This window comes from Nicotiana tabacum, chromosome 16 (assembly GCF_000715075.1).
Source record: "Nicotiana tabacum cultivar K326 chromosome 16, ASM71507v2, whole genome shotgun sequence".
In the NCBI taxonomy this organism is placed as follows: domain Eukaryota; kingdom Viridiplantae; phylum Streptophyta; class Magnoliopsida; order Solanales; family Solanaceae; genus Nicotiana; species Nicotiana tabacum.
In genome coordinates, this window is record NC_134095.1 from 117,217,596 (window position 1) to 117,239,314 (window position 21,719).

Below are 21,719 nucleotides of genomic sequence, written 5' to 3' on the forward strand. Positions count from 1 at the left end.
AGCTGGCAACCCAGCTGGTTTGGCCAAACAAAAATCCCTCCTCCATTTCTTAGCAAAACCTGACAGACGAAAGGTAGCAAAGTCGACCTCATTGGTCTCTACTATCCCCATGTTCTGTAATACCTCGTGACTACTGTCCAGATGTTCCTGGGGATCCTCTGAAGATGTACCACCATAGGTAGTGGTAAAAATCTTGGTAAACCTATCTAATCTCCACAAAACCTCAGAAGACATAGTTGATCCATCGTCGGTCTGTGCTGCAACACCCGGCAGAACTATCCGAATTGGTTGAGCTACTGAAGTCTAAAACTGGGGAGCCATCTACTTCGGAGTGTGAGTAGTGGGAGTTTGTGCTCCTCCCCCAACCTGAGAGATGGTTGGTTCTACAGGGAATGTGACGGCCTGAATAACACTCTCTATAAGGCCCACTAGACGAACCAAATCATCCTGAAGTATCGGGGTAGCAATGAACCCCTCTGGAACCTGAGCCGGCCCTGCTGGAACGGTCTGGGTCGGAGCCTCCTCATCAAACTCTACTTGAGGCTCCGCCGCTAGTGCTACTACTCGAGCTCTAGGTTGAGCCCTGCCTCGGCACCTAGCACGGCCTCGGCCTAGTCCTCTGCCCTTCGTAGGATCTTCCATTGGGGGCTCGGACTGCTGATCAACTGATGAAGCTATATGTGTTCTCGCCATCTGCGAAGGAACAAGAGAAGAGAGTTCAATTAGCATTAAGAGATCAAATCGCACGACAGAGAAGAATAAAAGTGAAATTGTTCCTAAACTATGTAGCCTCTGGGGGATAAGCACAGACGTCTCTGTACCGATCCCTCAGACTCTACTAAGCTTGTTCGTGAATTGTGAGACCTAGGCAACCTAGTGCTCTGATACCAACTTGTCACGACCTGAACTTTCTACCATCGGGACCGTGATGGCGCCTAACACCGCACTCGCTAGGCAAGCCAATGTTAGAGTTTTATTCACCTTTTTCCTTTACATTTCATAGATTAAAATTTACAAATCTAAATCAAGCTGAATAAATGCATAAGTACATAATTAACTGATTATTTATATACCATTAACAATACCGAAACTATTACCACCCAAAAATTGGTGTCACAACCCACGAACATACTATGAATATCTACTGTCACACCTCCTTTTTGCGCGCCCGCCCCCGAAGGGTTAAATGCGCGAGGGGAGTTTTTCCAATTTAAGTGACAATATTCGAAATGGGATTATTTATTTAATTCAGAGTCGCCACTTGGGAAAGGTTTGGCTTTTGGTGTCCCAAGTCACCGGTTTGTCTTGAATCCCAAATCGAGGAAATTTTCGACTTTTCCAAATGAAGTCTGCGAACCAGAAATTCTAAGTAAGGAATTCTGTTGACCCGAGGGAAGGTGTTAGGCACCCTCGAATCCCGTGGTTCTAGCACGGTCGCTTAAATTGTTACAATGGCTAAATATCTGATTTAAATACATGTTATGACTTACGTGCTTTTATTAAGTTTAAACCGCTTTTATTATTATCATTTATTTTTATAGAATTGCAACGTCGTGAAAATGCATCTCAAACCACGTCACAATCAATGCACCCGTAGTTGTTAACACATTTCGACTCCGTTGAGATTTGAATTTGGGTCACATAAATGCACACCCGAATTTAAGAATGTAATTTAATTAAGTCGTGCCCAGAAAGTCTAACGCATTATTATTTTGAGGAAGACCATGAAATTCACTAAACGGCCTGTCCTGAATTCTAAATATTTATTATGGTTAATTATTGAGGGCCCCGCAATTTACGTTTTTATTTGGCGGGGCTCGTCTCATTATTTTAGAAGGAAACATCCTAAAGCGACTACATTTCTAATGTATTTGTCTCTAAAAATAGAAGAAAAGATGCATGCTAATTCAATTATATGCTTTGACCAAATCCAGATTGTGGTTAATCGTCTGATTAATTATTTACAGAGTAAAGAAACGTTGTTCCACGTGAAACATGCTTTTAATTGAGTAGGGGAATTATACACGAGATTGATGAAACACTACACTTATCCCCAAATACTCCTCGAGTTAAACTTTTGAATTTATTTTAACAAGATTAATAAAAAAGGGGTTACTCATTAGATGGTAACTACTAATAACATTCAGAATTTAACCTAAAACTGCCTACCGAAACTGAAGCTCCTAATCTTAAAACTGCGTTATACTCGGCGAAACTAAGCAAACCGTTCACCCTACATACTCAAAACATAACTGGAAGAAGGGTTTGAATTAACAATTCTACCAAATGATAGCACATTCCATAAATCATATGACTACATCACGGGTACTGCCAACAAACCATATCGCATTTTTAGGCCAGAATATTTTCAATTAAGTACAAACTTACTAATGTGTTTTCTATTGGGCTACAAATAAAACAATTTATACAACTTTAACGATATTCGCAAAAAGCTGTAAGTAAGGCAACAGATGATTAAACATTCTTCAGATCTTTCAATTCATGCCTTTCATGGTTACATCAGTATGAAATGTGTACCTGGATGTTGAATACAACAGAAGAAGAGGAAGAAGATAGAGCAAATCAGCAGCAGCAGGAACAAAGTAACAGCAGCAAACAAAGTAACACAGCAGAACAGGCTCGAGTGCAAGAATGCAACTATAGCCGATAGAAAGAGTAACCAAATGACAGCAGCACACAGTGGAGTAGAATCAGAACTCCAGGCAGAACAAAACCAGTAGTAAACCAATGAAAACACTCGACTAGTAGACTCAACTGGGACTTCAAAGAATTAGAATTGATTGAACAGGTTGAACAAATGAAACCCAAACAACAATAGGAAGAAAACAGTTTCTGATTGTTGACTGTATGCTTTCTATTTCTTAACTTCTCTCTATCTGTTCTGAAAATCCCAACCCCCAGTCCAGTCTGAGTTCCCTATGTGTGTTCCCTAATATCAGATGTATTCCTCCCCTATCTCTGTCTCCTATATGTTCTATATGTATGTATTTCAGCTCCCTCCCCTCCAATCCCTTGTCCCCTATCTTTCTTAATTCCCTCCCAGTTCTCCCTTTTCTTTTGTTTTCTTAACAATTTCTTCTCCCTATCTATGCCCTCTCTATGTTCACTAATATCAGGTGGTATTCTCCCCCTTCTCTATCAGATGTCCTCCTCCTTTTATATCCTTAACATCACCCCTTTTACAGCCTGTTAGATTAATCAGATACCCCTCCCATGTGCTATCTTATTTTCAGATTCCACTTACTATTTAAAATAAGAACACCAGCCCATGATATTCCCTGGCGGACTTACTTTTAGGTAAGGTTTAATATTTTTGAACTAAAGCAAGGTAATGGGCAGCAGAATGTAGTCTAACAGCACATGCTGTCAAACTATTTAATTCAAAAACACTTAGGCAGGGCACAGGCTGTGCACAAAATGCACATGTTGTGCATAAGTGCACATGCTTTCCAATTTCAGAACCGTGACTAAACAGAACATTGCTCTTTTACACTTCTGATTCAAATTACTAATTATAAGCACTAAACTCAGTTCCTAAGTGATTCAAGCCATGCTTATCAAAAGTAAATCGATTTGTTATTGTTCGGACAACTGAAACTAATTGACGACATATGTCGACTCGACTATACTAGTTATAACACATACAATCGTAACCAAAAATCAGACATTTAACAGTATCGACACATGATTTGAATTATACTGACTAAGCAAAGTGGTACTCGAGAAATCAATTAGTCAGTCCAAATTTGAAAATCGGCTAGTTGCACAACACTTACATACACATTATCAGAACAAATGGAAAGACTCAATCAAACAACAGAGGTTCAGGCAAAGTGGTCAAGGCACAGTTGATAAAAGTCAAGGACACAAACAAAACATGAACAGACCTTTACAACAATCAGATGAACCAAAACAAATAAGAAAAGAAAGAACTCACCTTAAACCTCGAAAGATCAAAACCTTAACTCGGACTCGGACAGACCTTTCTTAAGGCTGAACGGTCTTTAATCGAAGTGTTTCTCAGATGAGAAACACTTCGATTAAGGTCCATTAGACCTTAATTTCTTTGGCTCGAACAAGACACGGACCAGTGACGAGGAACCCTAAGGTTCAAAAACTAGATCCGGGATTCATGCTTCCCTGGTCAGATTCGGACCAAACCAAGTATGGTTTGGTCACGAGGGGGGTCTGGGGAGTGTCTGGTGTGAAGCTGGGGTTAAACGGTGTAGATCGAGTTTTGACTCGAATCTTCAAATGAAGATTCGAGAAGGTGGGATGGTATTCGAACTACGTGGTTAACAGATCCGTGTTCCGGATGGCAAGGGGGTTCTATGGTGTTAAGGGCGAGGTCACCGGCGTTCATGCCGCCGGGTTTCTGGTGAAGGGAGATGGGGGCGGCTAGGGTTTGAGGGGAAGGGTCTGTGGAGACGAAGGCTGGGGTATTGGATAGGGGGCAGGGTATGTTAAGGGGCTTATATATGGAATGGGTGGGTTGATCTCGGCCGTTGGATGAGACAAGATGGAAGGCCCAGATCTTTCATCTGATGGGGAAACGGTGCCGTTTCATCCAAAAGGGGTTTGGGTCGGTCTGAGTGGAAACGGGTCGGGTTTCTCAGTGGGTTATGGGGAATTGATCTTGGCCGTTGATCAATTTGAGATCAACGGCCCAGATCGGACTGCAGTAAAACGGTGTCGTTTGGAATGCCCCCTGAGGCCAGCTGGTCTGGACCGGGTTTACATGGGGTTTGGGCTGAGTTTGTTTGGGCTTGTTTGTTTTAAAATCGGACTGGCCCAAGTCCGAAACTCCTTCTTTTTTTTTTTTTTTTAATTCCTTAAATTAATTTGCCAAATAATACCATGTAAACATTGGACAACAATTATCACACAATTAACATTTAATTATACTAAACACTTAATGACAAAATACAATGAAGGACGCACATATTTTATTTTTCTTTTAATAAACAGATTACGGTCCACACGACATATAGACATATATTTTTTATATATTTTTTTTGAATAAAACAACCACGGGCAAAATCACAAATAACTAGCAAAAACAAATGCCACGTAAAAATCCAGCAAATGTACAGCAAGACCAATTGCTATTATTTTGGTTCTTTTGGAGTGATTGTCGCGTAAAACAAAAATCACGTGCTCACATCTACAAACATTATTCTGAAAGAAAATTACATCCTTTTCGAAAGGAAACAAAAAAATGAATGTAGAACATATGAGGGGACGCTAGGGCCTGCGGACGCCAATAAGACTACCTTAGGACTCCTAGATGAAATGTCTGTAACCGACCTCTCGATCAGCCACTACCAGCTCCAAAATTTGTACAAAAAGTGCAGAGTGCAGTATCAGTACAACCGACCTCATGTACTGGTAAGTGTCAAGCGTAACCTCGATGAGGTTGTGACAAGGCTACGGCGGGAAATTTACAATATAACCTGCATATAGTATATAATAAAAGCAAAAAGGAAGTACCGAACAAAATGATACAGTAACTTGCAGCAAAAATGGATACGGAACCCAAATATCTTGTCAGTACGCAACTATAACGAATCCTTAGGTGAGATACAAAACTACTAAATAAATTCATAGCAGAAGAAGGATACATAAACAATAAACTGATGCGGCGCGCATCCCGATCCCCCCATATAAACAGTAACAATATGAGCATTCATCCTTATTACTCCGTATCAATCCACCCTTATTGTTCCTATTGTGGTGTGCAACCTAATCCCATCGTACAATAACAATCCACCCTTATTACTCCTCAATATATCACCCTTATTCCTCCTGTTACGGCGCGCAACCCGATCCCACAAGACAATCACATTTCACCCTTATTCCTCCTCAATATATCACCCTTATTCCTCTTGTTGCGGCATGCAACCCGATCCCACCATATCAATACCAGTCACACAATAAGAATAGAAATTTCACAATTTGGCTCAAAAGCCTCCAACTATTTAAACCCCAAATAGAAGCAAACAGAAGGCTATATAATTATGAAACTTCACTCAACTAATACTACAAAGTGAGACCAACCAAAATAGACCATGAAACATGGGTAAACCAACTTAAACCAAGAATGTAATACAATGAAACTGTGGAATAATTAATACCTTCAATAAAGAAAACAACATCTAACATGAAGCAATTAAACATGGGAGCACCAATAAGCATGTAGCAGTTAAGACAGGAAGACTTATATTAGGAATGGGGAAGGGAACAGGCTAAACAGATAATTTGGCGGTGCATAGGTACTCGTCACCTCACCTATACGTCGCACACATGGATTTTCACATAGCAATTAAGTCGGGGATTCCTAATCCCTCAAGTCAAAGTTAGACACAATACTTACTCAATCCAACGGCCAACTCAACGCTCAATTACCACTTTTCCTCTAGTTTCCACTTATAATCCACTCGTACCTAATCATAATTAATTTAATAACATCAAGTATCGCTAAAGAAATCAATTTAAATGCATAATCATAAGTTTCCCAACATTTTCCCTTAAAAAGTCAAAAATCGACCCCGGGCCTGCTTGGTCAAAACTCGAGGTTAAGACCAAAACCCATTCACCCCCGAGCCCAAATATATAATTAGTTTCAAAATCCGACCCCAAATCGAGGTCTAGATCCCCAATTTATAAAAACCCCCAATTCTTTCAAAAATTCCTAATTCTACCATGAAAGAACAAGATTTAGGGCTAGATATCTAATGGGTGTTGATGGAAATAGAAGGAAATGAGTTAAAGAACACAAACCTATGATTTTGTGTTGATATCCCCCTTCAAGAATCGCCCTAGGTCAAGTTCTAGTGAAGAAGATATGAAGTTTTGAACAATTACCACTTTTGAAGTCTGTTTTTAAAACACTGGACAGGTCTTCATCGCGTTCGCGAAAGACTTGTCGTGATCGAGATGCACAGCGGCCTAAGGCCTTCACATTCGTGAGCCTATCTACGCATTCACGAAAGGAAACTCTCCCCCCTAGCCTTCGCGTTCGCGGCCCAGTGCTTGCGTTCGCATAGAAGAGCATGACCCCCTCCCCCAGGTCCCATATTCTTCGCGTTCGCGAAGGGTAAAGCCCTCACTGCTCCGCGTTCGCGACCAGTCCTTCGCATTCGTGAAGAGGAATTTTCCCCCTGCCCTCATTTTACCTTTCACGTTCACGAAAGACTACCTACGTGAACGCGAAGAAGGGCATATCAGAACAACTGCTGCAGCAAAATACCAGATTTTTCTAAGTCTAAAACATCCTGTAGCCTATCCGAAACTCACCCCGAGCCCTCGGGGCTCCAAACCAAATATGTACACAAGTCTAAAAACATCATACAAACTTGCTCGCGTGATCAAATTGCAAAATTAACACCTAGAACTACGAATTTAGTACCAAATTGCATGGAATTTTCAAGAAAGTTTCAAAACATCTATTTTCTCAACCAAAGGTCTGAATCACACCAAATCAGTCCCGTTTCTCACCAAATTTCACAGATAAGGTATAAATATCATAATGGACCTGTACTGGGAATTATAACCAAAATACGGACCCGCTACTAACAAGATCAAATATTAACTAAATTCTTAAAACCTTTATAATTTCAGTCTTACAATTTTCATCAAAAATACATTTCTTGAGCTAGGGACCTCGGAATTCGATTTCGAGCATATGCCCAGGTCCCATATTTTACCACGGACCCTTCGAGACCATCAGAATACGGGTCCGGATCCGTTTACCCAAAACGTTGACTGAAGTCAACAAAAATCAACTTTTTAGGCCAAATATTATCATTTCATTAGTTTTCCACATAAAAGCTTTCCGGAAATGCGCCCGGACTATGCATGCAACTCGATGAGGAATAAAATGAGATTTTGAAGGTCTCAGAACATGAAATCGGGTTCTAAAACATAAGATGACCCTTTGGATCATCACAATTTAAAAAATCTGAAAGTAAAATATTAAATTGACTCTTTAGCATTAGGTCAAAATAGAATTTTTTTATTGGATAAAACTATAATTTCAGGTAAATATTTAAAATTTGGGATAGAACAATATTATTAATTTGAATCAACAAAAGATATCTATTTCCTTTAATGTTGAAGAATAAATTTTAAGTCGGGATAAACTAATATTAATAATTTGAATCAATAAAAGGTATTTATTTTCTTTATTGATAGAATAAATAATAAGTCTTTGAAAACTAACAAGGTCCAGGTAGGAAAATAGCTGATAATATCATTCTTGCTCATGAGTTGGTCAAGTCCTATACAAGGAAGAATGTATTACCCAGATGCATGATAAAAATTGACTTGCAATAAGCGTATGATTCTGTTGAATAGCCATTTCTGAGGTAGATGCTTACAGAGCTTGGATTCCCAGAACAGTTTATTACTTGGGTAATGGAGTGTGTCCAAACAGTAAACTACACTATGATGATCAATGGTGAGCCAAGTGAACCTTTCAATTCAGCAAGAGGTCTTCGATAAGGAGATCCAATGTCTCCCTTTTTGTTTGTAATTTCTATGGAGCACCTAAATAGAAAGCTCAATGAATTAAAGGAAGATAGATCCTTTCAGTTTTACCCAAAGTGTGCAAAACTATGTATTACACACCTTAGTTTTGCGGATGATCTGCTTCTCTTTGCTAAAGGGATCTTAACTTCTATTACTGCTCTACACAAGTGTTTCAACCAGTTTCTTCAGGATTGCAGAATAATCTTGGGAAGAGTTGTGTGTAATTTGGTAGAGTTAAGAAGGAGATTTAAGACAGCATATTGAGCCACTTAGGTTTTGTGCATGGAACCTTACCTTTCAAATACCTGGAGTGCCTTTATCAACAAAGAAGCTCACATTACTACATTGACAACCATTAATAGAGAATATCACAGCTAGAGTTACTTCATGGACTACCAAAAAGTTGTCATATGTAGGCAGAACTCAGCAAGTCAAATCTGTGCTCTTTGGAATTCAGGCTATAACGACCCGACCGGTTGTTTTGAGATCTAATGTATCGTTCAGTGAGATGAGGACATGAGAAGCTTCAATTCAAGTATTATGACTTGTACGTGTGGTCGGAATTTAATTTCGGGAAGTTCGGAGTTGATTTAGAAATAAAATTTCTCATTTCAGAAGCTATAAGTTGAAGAATTGACTAAAGTGTGATTTTTTAGTAAATGACCTCAGAATCGGGTATTGAAAGTTCCAAAAGGTTTGTATGATGATTTTGGACTTGGGTGTATGTCTGGATTGGGTTTTGGATGACACGGGAACGTTTCGGCGCCTATTGTGGAAGTTTGCATTTTTTGAAGAATTTCATAAATTTGGGTTAAGGTGAACTTCAATATTATCGATGTCCGTTTGGGATTCCGAGTCTCTGAATAGCTCCGTATGGTGATTGTGGTATTGAGAGTGCATCCGGAAGTGGATTCGGAGGTCCGTATGTCATTTTGGAGTCATTTGGCAAAAGTTAGAAATTTAAATGTTTTGAGAAGTTTGACTGGAAGTGCAATTTTTGATATCGGGATCAGAATCTGATTCTGGAAGTTAGAATAGGTCTGCAATGTTGAATATGACTTTTATGCAAAATTTAAGGTCAATCGGACGTGATTTGATAGATTTCGGAACCGAATGAAAAAGTTTAAAGTTATAAAGTTCATCAAGTTTGAAGTGAGGTGTGATTTAGGATTTTGATGTTGTTTGATGTGATTTGAGGCCTCGAGAAAGTTTGTGTTATGCTATGGAACTGGTTTGTGAGATTAGACAGGATCCCGGGGGCCTCGAATGTGTTTCGGGGTGGTTTCAGATCATTTCGGGCTGCTTTGGAACTGTTGATATTTGGTATCTGGTTTCCTTCTTCGCGAACGCGAAGAGAGTCCCGCGTTCGCGAAGAGGAAAGTTGGAGGCTGATGGATTTGGCCTTCGCGAACACGAAGTGGAGGTCGCGAACGTGAAAGGGTTGGCTGAGTTGACTATGCCAACGCGAATGGACAATCGCGAACGCGTAGAAAGAAAGAGGGAAGTTGGGCCTAAGGTCGTTGGCCTATGCAAATGCAAGGCTTGGTATGCGAAACCGTAGCTATGAGAGCATAAAGCTTCGCGAATGTGTCATGAGGAACGCGAACGTGAAGAAGGAAATTCTGGGGCGGAGCTGGTTATGCTTCGCAAACGTGAGGGTATCGCCGCATTCGCGAAAAGGAAATTTCTGGGCCAGAGTTGTTGGTCTTCGCGAACGCGAGGGCATGGACGCGTTCGCGATGAAGGTCGCCTGGACAGTGCATAAGTCTTAAAAACGGGTCTTGGCTTATTTCATCTCAAATCTTTAACGGGAGCCAATTTTGGGAGCAACTTGGGAGTGTCATTTTCGTCACCCAAGTAAGTGGTTCATATTAGTTTTGAGTCAAAATACATGATTATATATGGATTTGAACATGGAAATTAGTGGAAAATTGTGGGTTTTTGGTAGAAGACCTAGAAATTTATATTTTAGATTTTTACCACGAGTTTGGGGTATGAAATTGAGAGTAAATTATATATTTGAGCTCGTGAGGTTATGGATAAACTTTATCTTCGAAAAATTTTGGAATTCGGGCACGTGGGCCCAAGGGCGATTTTGTTAACTTTTCGAGCAGATTTGGAAATTTAAATAAATTGAATTGCTCTAAGTATTAGGGTATATATTCATTGGTTTTCCCATTATTTGGCTAGTTTTGGAGCATTGTGCATCGATTTGAGTCGTCGGAAGGGTTTGGAAGCCGGTTATGGAACTTTGGAATGAGGTAAGTCTCCTTTTTAACCTTGTAAAAGGGAATTATCCCCATAGGTAAAATAATTAAATATGTACTTCTATTTTTGGGGATTCGTACGCACGAGGTGACGAGAGTCCATATGTAGCTACTATTATGCTTAAGTCCGGGTAATCTAGGACCCAAAAGCATGCTTTACTTGCCTTACTTGTAACCTTATTGATAATTTAAAAGGCTTAAATCATATCGAACTTGGTAAATAAATTTCTAAAAGGTTAAACCTCACTTGCTTGACTGTTAAAAGGGAAGTTGCCATTTTCATGGGTAGTTGTTTCCCAAATGAAGTTTTGATTGACTGTTTGAATATGTGTATCTATATGTATCTGCATCGCATGTACAATTTGAGAGCGAGGTAATTCTTTTATTTATATTTGATCGCGTCGCATGTATGATTCGCAAGCGGGGTAATAGATACATCTATGGTTCGTGCCATTTGAACCTCTGGCAGTGCATAGTTTAAAGCAATACAACCATGCGCAAATCATGTCGAGGTCGTACAGCCCGATCCAACATAATAATAAAATGTGCAATACCGGAGGGTCGAATGGCACGAACCATAGATGCATCTATTACCCCACTCGCGAATCATACATGCAACGCTGTCAAATATAAATAAAATAAATACCCTGCTCACGAATCATACATGTGAAGCAGGTACACATAGAAACACACGTCCAAACAGTCAATCAAGACTTCATCAAGGGACAATTACCCGGAGAATAGACAACTTTTCTTTTAACAGCCAAGAAAGTGATGTTTAGCCCTTTCGAAATTTATTTACCAAGTTCGATATGATTTAAGTTTCTAATTTGTCAATAAGTTACAAGTACGGCAAGTAAAGCATGCTTTTGGGTCCTAGACTACCCGGACTTAAGCATCATAGTAGATACGCACGGACTCTCGTCACCTCGTGCGTACGTAGCCTCTACAAATAGGAGCACATATTTCATTATCTCACCTATGGGGTTAATTCCCTCTCACAAGGTTAGAAAGGAGACTTACCTCGCTCTGAAGTTCATAACCGGCTTCCAAGCCCTTCCGACGACTCAAACCGATGCACAACGATCCAAAACTAGCCAATAATTATGCAAACCCATTAATATACGCTCGAATACTCATTATAATCCAATTTATAATAATTTCGAACCCCGGTCGAAAAGTCGATAAAAATCACCCTCAGATCCACATGCCCAGATTCCAAAATATTTCGAAGATAAAGTTTACTCATAACCTCACGAGCTCAAATATATAATTTACTCTCAATTTCATGTCCAAAATTGTGGTCAAAATCCAAGAATACCAAATTTCTAGGTTTTTCTTAAGAAAGAAAATTTCTACTAATTTCCATGTTAAAACATATACATAATCGATGTATTTAACTGAAACTAGTATAAACCACTTACCTCGTGCTTGGTGGTGAAAATGACGCTCCCAAGTTGCTCCAAAATCGGCTCCCATGAAAGAAATGGAGTAAAAATGAGCCGAATCCCGATTTTAAAGAAACCTCACTACCTCCAGCCTTTTCGCACATGCGGTCACTTGACTACTTCTGCGGTTCCGCAGGTGCGGCGCCACTACCGCTTTTGCGGTCTTCCACAAGCTGCCCCCCCCCCCTTTCGCTTCTGCGCTTTCCCTTCCGCATGTGCAGTCCTGCTTCTAGGGAAAGATGATCGTATCTACGGTCTCTGCACTTCCAGCCCAAATCGCATTTGCGACCCTCATGGCCGCTTTTGCGGCTCCGCACCTGTGGCCCAAGACTCGCAGGTACGGTTACACCAGAAGGGAACTGCTTCATTTCTTCTTCAAATTCCAAATGATTTGTTAACTACCCGGAATCCACCCGAGGCCCCCGGGACCCCGACCAATCACACCCACCAGTCCTATAACATATCGCGGACCTGCTCGAGGTCTCAAATTAAATCAAACAACGCTACAACCATGAATCGCGCTCCAATTCAACTTTAATAAACTTTATAATTCAAACTTCTACATTTGATGTCGAACCCTATCAAATCACGTCTGATTGACCTCAAATTTTGTACACAAGTCATATTCGACATTGCGGACCCACTCCAACTTCCGGAATCGGAATCTGACCCTTATATGCACCTCCGGTGAAACTTCTCAAAACCTTTAAATTTATAACTTTAGCCAAATGACTCCAAAATGACCTACGGACCTGCAAATCCACTTCCGAATGCGCTCCCAATACCAGAGTAACCATACGGAGCTATTCCCATACTCGATTCCCAAACGAACATCGATAACACTAAAATGCACTGCAACCCATATTTATGAAATTCTTCCCAAAATTCTAACTTCCACAATAGGCGTTGAAACGCTCCCGGATCATCCAAAACCCGATCCGGGCATACGCCTAAATTCAAAATCATCATACGAACCTGCTGAAACCTTTAAATCCTGATTCTGAGGCCGTTTACTCATAAATCAAACCTTAGTCAATTCTTTCAACTTAAAGCTTCCGAAATGAAAATTTTCTTTCCAAATCAACTCCGAACTTCTCGAAATTTAATTCTGACCATGCATACATGTCATAATACCTTAAGTGAAACTGCTCATGGCCTCAAACTGCCGAACAACGCGTTAGAGCTCAAAATGACCGATCCGGTCGTTACCTTCTCTCCCACTTAAACATACATTTGTCCTTGAATGTGCTGAGAACTGCTCTAGAGTTGTTTGAAATCACTGGTTAACACCTCGTGCACTCACCCGTGCTATCACAACTCAGTTGAGCACATTAGCTCAAGCAAATCTGAAGATATTCTCTCATATTCCAACAAATAAGCTTAGAGCATAATCCTAACATCCGGAACTCTCTGCCAGGCCTGCTTCCAACATACGAACACCATATCAATCACTACACAATGCACCGATACATGATCGCATACTTTTACTGAATTCACCCTATGCACTATATAACGCACATAACCACAACAACATCCTCTAATAAAAACCGCCGAAATTACACGAACCCAATGCTCCCAATGCAATTCACAACATATATAAATCATGTTCTAACCCTTCACAATACCGCCACGACGGAGGAGATGTGTAGAAATTCATAAACAAATGTCGAGTCAACAAATCATTGAGTGTATACTCCTTATGAGAACCATCACCTCATTCCGAACCAAGTAATGGTGTTTGCTCTTTAATATACTTCATATAATCTGATTGCACTGATCCTAGATCCACTAATCTCTTCTCACCCAATACGAACTGCTCAGGCAATAAGCCACCCCAGACATGACCAAAAGTCTCATATGATGCTAGGACGTGCCAATAAGATACAAACTTGAACGTGATACATAAGAAAAACAAACTCTGGAAGGGACTACTCAACTCATGCAACTAATATGAACCTCCCTCAGAAAATGGGGAGCAAAACACACAAAATAGAATATAGGGGACTGTACTCAACATCACATTGTTGCGGTGTGCAACCCAATCTAAACAACATACCCGTGGCGGCGTGCCACCCAATTCACACATAAAATCTATATAATGAGGTACACACTGAGCTAGAGTGCTCATTACTATAAAATACCGTATATCGGCCACAAGCATGCTAAGAGAATAATACCATCCCTGGGGAGACAAATAGCGTTGTACGCTACAAAACTCAGACACAAGTAAGGTGCGATACATGATCTAAATTTCAAAAGCCATCCTGCTCACATAACGTCATCGCTATGCAGAACCTCAATGCATAAGAAAATTATCAAGCCGTTTCACAACTCAGAAAGTACAATATAATATTACATGAAATAACCGACAACAATATAACGTCCAACGTCCAAATACTTCTTTATAAGGAGTGCTATGCTGAAATGAACACATCTGGCCTGACATAGAGCCCATATTCATATATAAATCCACCCATCGACCTCGAGCCGATTCTGACCGCACCGTACTAGTCTAACAACCTTTTAAGGGTCCATAATAACCCTTTTTTTGAATGAATCACAAGAACAACCTTCATACCCGGAGCAAACCTCCATAGTCCACAACCCAATAAACCGAGTGCCCTCCAGGCATAAATTCTCAAATTAGTGATACTACGACAATCTTCACACTTGGTTTAAATCTTCAATCAATCAAGTGACTACATGTCACACTTGTACAATCTTCTAGTGAGGTACACTCCCACGACCTTCCGCACTAGATAACGAGTCTGCACATCCATACCACCGGTCACACCAATGTTGTAAAGCATATCAAGAATCCGTAACCAATATGCAAAGCCTCCGACACAAAATATCAATCTCAGGTGATGTTGAAGACAATACCAGCTTACTCAAACATCCAAATCCCCTTCCTACTCATCTGATCTCGTGACATCCTTGTCAACACCAAACCACAACCTTGATCCTCACTTTCAAATTTCATACCGCTCACTACACCTAACATGCTAAGATGTGATAGCACAAGAATTTCATCATAACTCTTGAACCACTAATAAGGTAAACACTTCATCATATAGAAACCTTTTACTTAGCTCATTTCAAGAGAACCATAGAAACACGCGAGTGAATTCTCATAACCGTAGAATATGCAAATCCTCAAGTAGTGGTCTAAACCATCATAACCCTTCGGGGATTCGCCTACGCATAACAGGCCATAATACTTGAATACTCCTGAATAAAAACAATTACGGCGGTCGTAAAGCCTCGCACGTACCATCACAATTCATGTGTATAACTTAATCACGCTGAAACAACTAATCACTGCTGCTATTATGCCAATTCAACCGTGGCTAACCGATCCGACTTCTTCTAACTTATCCTTAACTTGACTCAAAAATAATAATAACTCCAGTCAACACATAACAACTCAATACGCACTCATCCTGAGTGACCTTGTATCACGAGACCATGTTGTCTCAAATCCCACGAATCATCTCATACCTTCCTTGTGCGCATATTCGCATTCTTAACTGGTACACCCATTCTGAAAATTCCTCCACGAATCCGAAGTCATTTTCTCTCATTCCTCCCAATGCTACACTGCAAGCCAAAAATATCATAGAATATTCTGAGCATCTTATCATAATCTGCTGCAAAAGCTCGATTCTTAACCATACCGCAGGCTTGAAATTCTTAGGCACCACATTTTAACCTTTGAATTTGCTAGGACCGTTGTTGAGAGTCACCCACTCTGGCTTAGTCCCGAATATAATCAACTCCAAGGCTCCGCTGGCACGTGAACACCCATCTCGATGAAGCACCTGACTGAATCATTTCCTTTGAAACCCCGCATCTATACAAAGCATAAATCCTGAGCCTTCCCCAAGTCTGAACATAATTGACAGGGCCAATTGTAGCACGCATTCCTCAAACTCCTTGCCCAAATCACTACTGATGACACTCTTCCATGGTCATAATATCCCATCAATATACCGATACCCAAAAACCTCATAAATGGAAGACCATGCAACCCAATCATAGGCAGTCGGACTCTCCCACTTAGCTTGAAGCTACTATTACACAACCCTGGAACCCACCAAGGTTCTTTATCTCTTATTTACATGATCTTGCGCAATCAAACCGCAAAATTTCTCGAAATCTTCCTGTTAACCATTTCATGAACACTCTAAATCACTGGCCTTATTTACATATTCTACCTATCACCGAATAGCCAGTAGGATTCTTCGTAGAAGCTTCATCAACCACGCAGCTGCTGATCTGCTCACAGAAGATAACCCACCTGTGGAAATTACACGCCGACATCTTCCAACGTCGTTGCACGGGGTACAATTACTACGTCGTCTATAATCCATCCTGAGCCCATGCTCATCTACCAATTGTACTAGTCTGTTCGCTTCTTAGGGACATTAACTAAATGTGCAACGATACCTCCAAATCCAAGGTCATATTATATCCTTCTTCATATCAAGCAACTCCTTTATATTATATCAAATCTCGTGCAGTATATTAGCAAATATTTCAAATTAAGTCAGTAGACCTAGTCACTGTCCACCCTGAATCCCAAATCACTCTAGACTTTTTCTTAGGGTGTGTAGTCATCCTACAGCAGAACCCATACGCTACTCTACCACTCTCCCATTTTGGTCAAACACACTCCTTTAAGCAACTACTCAGCTCATGTTGTCCTCACTTGGACTCCTAGAAGTTTAATCACCACAAGACACTTCCCACATGTCCTTCCTCATCCTTCATTGCCCAGTTGTTTCCTTAAAGCAAAATCTATCTCTGTAGCACCTGAACCAATAGATTGCCACTAACTTGAAATCTTTTCGAAGATTATCTTTCTCAAGCCATTGATACCTGAAACACTAACTAAATCCTGAATCACCGCACACTGCAATCTCTAATAGTCACTTCTGCAATACTATCTCACAATATCCTTCCCCAAAGGCAAATTGTAGAAGATCGTAACACTGGCAAACTTAACACATTCAATCGACGACGACTACACCACATCGTAGATAAAAATTCCACCATACTTGAAAACACAAAGTCTCGTTACGCTATCAACCCAAACCCGAACATTTATAGTCTGATTGCCTTTCCTCCACCGAAAATAAAATTCCGAATCTCTGAATCGTGCTCTGAATAAACCTCTTTTCAAGCCATTCATTGCCCAACGCATAGGCAAGCATCCTACCATCAGATCAATATTGTGCGATAACTGTTCATAAGCATCATAGCAACCTGTGCATAGCCTCAAAGCTCTCAGAAGTACAGCTAATGAGCTGAGACGACAGAATATCCTTTCGCAAGGCGACGAAAATAGCCCAAGCAACCACGCAGGGAGAAACATCCTGCACCACATCTGTAGTACCATTAAAATAACTCACTTCCCGATTTATAACAAGTGTTTCGCGTCGTAAGACTGAATGGAGAGTAAATGAAGGCATAAGCCTCAAAGGGATTAAATCTCACGATGAGGAAATCAAGAAGGGAAGTGCTCCTCACAGCCCTGTAGCCTCTCGAAGATAAGTACGGACGTCTCCGTACCGATCCGCAAGACTCTACTAGACTCACTCATGACCCGTGAGACCTAAGGGAACCTAGTGCTCTGATATCCAAAATCCATTAAAGGTTTTGATGGTGCCTGACACCACTGTCAGCCAAGCCAACACCAAGAAGTTAATTAAATTCTCATTTAAGTATTTTTGAAATCATTTTTTCTTACATTTAAACAATAAATAATGAATTTCACTGAATAAATAATAATGTATTTAACAAACTTAAATATTAAATAATCCTATAGTCATCCCAGAACCCGATGTAACGAGTGCGTAAGCAATTTCTAGGAAATAAAGTACAATACGATAACTGTTCGGGATACAATTAGACAGAAAAAAAATACAATACTCTGAAAGAGACTGTGTTGGTTGCGGATCATCTCGAGAGATGCAACTCACATAAGTCTTCGTATTAACCATGTCGTTGCGCCCAACGAGGCCACTAGACGTACATGTGCATGTGCAACAAAAATACACAGCAAGTGTAGTATGAGTACAAACGCGTACCCAATAAGTATCCCATCTAATCTCAAAGAAGTGCTGACGAGAGGTTGACTTCAACACTTACTAGTGGTCCAATAAATAAATACCAAAATGTGTAGAAGCATGAATTTTATAAAGTGATTTCAAGCTCAATAAGCATGAAGCAGTTAAACAAGTCCTTTAATAATAAGAGATTTCCAAAATGAGTGTTTCATCATTTATCAATTTTTCTCAGACTAGAGAGGCAATATCGTTATTTATAAATATCAAGGAAAGCAATACAAGCATGCACAAATACTCATTAAAATCCAGACTTAAGCATAATAGTAGCCACACACGAAATCTCGTCACCTCGTGCGTACGTAGCCCTCCACAAATAGGAGCACATATTTAATTATCTCACCTATGGGGTTAATTCCCTTTTACAAGGTTAGAAAGGAGACTTACCTCGCTCCGAAATTTCATAACCGGCTTCTAAGCCCTTCCAACGACTCAAACCGATGCACAGTGCTCCAAAACTAGCCAAAATTATGCAAACCCATTAATATACGCTCGAATACTCATTATAATCCAATTTATAACAATATTTAACCCCGATCGAAAAGTTGATAAAAATTACCCTCGGGCCCATGTGCCCAGATTCCAAAAAATTTCTAAGATAAAATTTACCCATAACCTCACGAGCTCAAATATAAAATTTACTCTCAATTTCACGTCCAAAATCGTGGTCAAAATACAAGAATACCAAATTTCTAGGTTTTCCTCAAAATTCTAAATTTCTACTAATTTCCATGTCAAAATATATACATAATTGATGTATTTAACTCAAACTAGTATAAACCACATACCTCATGCTTGGTGGTGAAAATGGCGCTCCCAAGTTGCTCCAAAATCGGCTCCCATGAAAGAAATGGAGTGAAAATGAGCCAAATCCCGATTCTAAGGAAACTTCACTGCATCCAATCTTTTCGCACCTGCAGTCACTTGACCGCTTCTGCGGTTCCGCAGATGTGTCCCCACTACCGCTTTTGCGGTCTTCCACAAGCTGCCCCCCTTCCGCTTCTGCACTTTCCCTTCCGCATGTGTGGTCCCCCTTCTACGGCGAGATGACCGCATCTGCGGTCTCTGCACTTCCATCCCAAATCGCATTTGCGACCCCCATGGCCGCTTGTGCAGCTCCGCACCTGCGGCCCAAGCCTCGCAGGTGCAGTTACACCAGAAGGCAGTTGCTTCATTTCTTCTTCAAATTCCAAATTTGATCTGTTAACCACCCGGAATCCACCTGAGGCCCCCGGGACCCCGACCAATCACACCCACCAGTCCCATAACATAATGTGGACCTGCTCGAGGCCTCAAATCACATCAAACAATGCTAAAACCATGAATCATGCTCCAATTCAAGCTTAATGAACTTTAGAATTCAAACTTCTACATTCGATGTCGTACCCTATCAAATCACGTCCGATTGACCTCAAGTTTTGCAAACAAGTCATATTCGACATTACGGACCTACTCCAACTTTCGGAATCGAAATCTGACCCCGATATCAAAAAGTCCACCTTCGGTCAAACTTCTCAAAGCCTTTAAATTTCTAACTTTAGCCAAATGACTCCAAAATGACCTAACCTCCAAATCCGCTTCCGGACGCGCTCCCAATACCAGAGTCACCATACGGAGCTATTCCCAAACGCATATCGATAACACTAAAATGCACTGCAACCCATATTTATGAAATTCTTCCCAAATTGCTAACTTTCACAATAGACGCAGAAACGCTCCCAGGTCATCCAAAATTAGATCCGGGCATACACCCAAATTCGAAATCATCATACGAACCTGCTTAAACCCTTAAATCTTGATTCTAAGGTCGTTTACCCATAAATCAAACCTTAGTCAAATCTTTCAACTTAAAGCTTCCGAAATGAGAATTTTCTTTCCAAATCAACTTCGAACTTCCCGAAATTTAATTCCGACCATGCGTACAAGTCATAATACCTAAAGTAAAGTTGTTCATGGCCTCAAATCACCGAACGACATACTAGAGCTGAAAACGACCGGTCGGATCGTTACAGTAAAGAAAATTAGAGGCGATTTTTAGTTTAATATATCTCAACCACTTCGAGGTGCTTCTTTTGTTCCTAAGAGCACATCTGTGGATCTAGGATGATTGTTCTATCTCTAGAATAATAGAATGTAGCACAAAATTGATGAATTACAAAATTGATGAATTTACATTCAGCTTTCCTTAAAGAAAAATATGAGGAACTTCTAATAAATATCATACTATATTATAAGTGTGAAGTTCAAAGTGTAAGATTAAATTACTAAAATACCCATCAAAACTTAAATGACTTTTTTACCCTTTACTTATACACTATTTATATCATATTTTTGTACCAAAAAATAAACTTACCTTCAATTTTGTTCTCAAGCATATTATAATAAATACGTAGGGGTAATAATAATAGCCATTATAATAATGCTTGAAGATCATATTGTATTACAAGTGTGAAGCTCAAAGTGTAAGATTAAATTACTAAAATACCTATCAAAATTTAAATGACCTTTTTACCCTTTACTTATACACTATTTATATAATATTTTTGTACTAAAAAGTAAACTTATCGTCAATTTTATACTCAAGCATATTATAATAAATACGTAGGGGTAATAATAAAAGCCATTATAATGATGCTTGAAGATGTAGAGACTGAATAAATATTTTTAATACATGTACATATGTAGTACACTAATCAAATGCAGTCGTTTAGTTACTCTCGAAAAATGAGAAACCAGGTACATACAAAAAAAAAAAATTATTCAAATATCACATATCTTAGAGATCAAATTTTAGAGTGTATGAAGAGTTCTCTTGCATCTGTCATAAAATTAACTTATTATTGCTTTAGTGTTTTTACACTTGTCCTTCAATATTATCCCTTTAAAAACTAAATTAACCCATATCCACAATTATTTCAAGAGTTCCAATCAAAACCAAAGAATTATGAAGTTGAAAATTAAAATTAAGAATAGAAATAAATAAACTTGCAAGCAAAGGAAGACACCAAGAGAGAGATTAATAAAGGATTAAGTGGTTTAGACCTTAGAGTTTTAAGCCTTAGACTCATACATATATTGCAGAGGTCAACCCAGTTTCTATTTTGGTCAATTTTGAAACCTCAACAGGAATTTGCCTCTTATTTATTTGACGGGCTTAATGGGTTATGGATTTTCGGTAACGGATTACTTCATAGGATATGGGTTTAATTATCACCAGGTATACTAATACTCAATCCACCGTGTCAATTTAAAATATGGGTCCGTGAATAAGAAAAAGCAAAAGAAAAAATAAGGAAAAATTAAGAGTGGTGAGGTGGCATGCCACA